At 45.6% G+C, this 1,595-nt stretch overlaps 1 pseudogene; it reads right to left on the reverse strand.

Annotated features, from left to right (window-relative positions):
• Positions 1-670: 670 nt before the first annotated feature.
• Positions 671-1,205, reverse strand: LOC147421002 (uncharacterized; annotated as a pseudogene).
• Between the last annotated feature and the right edge of the window lie 390 nt (positions 1,206-1,595).

A 1,595-nucleotide genomic window follows, 5' to 3' on the forward strand; every position in this document is an offset into this window, starting at 1 on the left:
CTTGACGTTCGAATTTTGGTTCTCCATCTTGAGCTCAAGGTTGAAGGTTGAGGTCCAAGTGCTAAAGCATGCATGCTTTATCTTGCACTCAATGTTGAGTTCTAGGTTCAACTTGACTCAAGCTAGAACTTGACGTTGAGGTCCAACTATTATCTTCCAACGCTTCAAGCGGGAGTCCAAAGCAAAGGCCAAGTGTGAATTCAAATGACTTATATCCTAACCTAAAGAAAACATAAAACAAGATTTTTTAAATGGAAAAGAACACATCACGCTGCAAAAAGTGCACTTTAATTTGAAATTCAAACATAGAACACGGCAGGGGAATGGGGCATTCCGTTCATCGATCCATGACTCTACAACTCCTAATGCATACGTATAGGTTGCAGCTCAGCTCCCTCATAGCCATGATCACCCTTGTGCGCAAGTGTTGGAAACCTTCTCCCTTTTTCAAAAACGTTGTACTCTTTTCCATACACGTTTGCAGTAAGGGTGGGTGTTTTCTTCTCCTTCTTAAACAGAGCCACGAGGAGGGAGTCGGATGCTGTAGAAGCTAGGAACGGGATGTGCAAGCAGAAAGAATTTTTTGTTTCTCTGCTTTGCTTGGAGACAACCATAGAGGGCATACTGATCTTGGACAAGCTGCTTCCTTTGCTCAATCTGCCGCCTTAGCTTACCTTGGAAATACCCTAACCCTTGTCACCCTTGAACCGTGCAGTCGGAAAATCTTGGCAGGTTGTCTGCATGGACCACATGACGCACGATAATAGAGGTTCACCCCACCGCTTGCACTTGTGCAATGCCCCAACACAGGTTTCCTCTCTCTAGTGGCCGTTGTTTGCCTACGTGCGCACAAAGGGGGCTGGGATTGTCGAAGCTGGACAGGGATAAGGAGCTTATTTACAGACATCCACACTACCATTAACATGAAGGAAGGGACTCTCAAAGCTGAACGGAGAGGGGAGCTACTGCATTAGAACTACCGTCATCTACGTCAGTAGTATGACGGGGCAGCTTGATAATACAATCTTGGCAGTCGAGACTAGATCGGGAGGAGGGTTCATTGAAGACCATATGTGCTTGTGGGTGCCGTGCAGCACTCTGATAACTAGCTAACAGCACTAGTACCATGCACAAGAGCTCTAATCAGGGTGGAGCTTCTCGTCAAGTTTTTGTTGGCTGAAGCTCTTTGTTAGCCTTGTTTGCTGGCCTTGTCGCCATCTTCTATGTGCTCACGTGTTCTAAGTGGCACATGTCCCTGATGCTTCTCTCTCTCTCTCTCTCTCTCTCTCTCTCTCTCAACTAGAACTGAAGTTAGACTTCATGCCTTTATCAACCTAGCAACTCAAACTTAAGTTCGAGCTCCATGTCAATATCTACCGTCTACCTAGGAGCTCAAACTTATGTTTGAGCTCGAGGCCTTTATCTACCTAATCTACCTAGCATTTCGAACTTAAGTTTGAGCTCCATGTCTATATCCATCTATCAGCTCATTTTAGCTCCATGCCTCAATCTACCTTGAAGCCCAAGCTCCATGCCTTTTCCTCCTAGAAACTTGAGCTCCATCCCCATATCTACCTAGAAATTTGAGCTCCATG

This window comes from Adiantum capillus-veneris, chromosome 28 (genome assembly GCF_014529385.1).
Source record: "Adiantum capillus-veneris isolate H3 chromosome 28, ASM1452938v2, whole genome shotgun sequence".
In the NCBI taxonomy this organism is placed as follows: Eukaryota; Viridiplantae; Streptophyta; class Polypodiopsida; order Polypodiales; family Pteridaceae; genus Adiantum; species Adiantum capillus-veneris.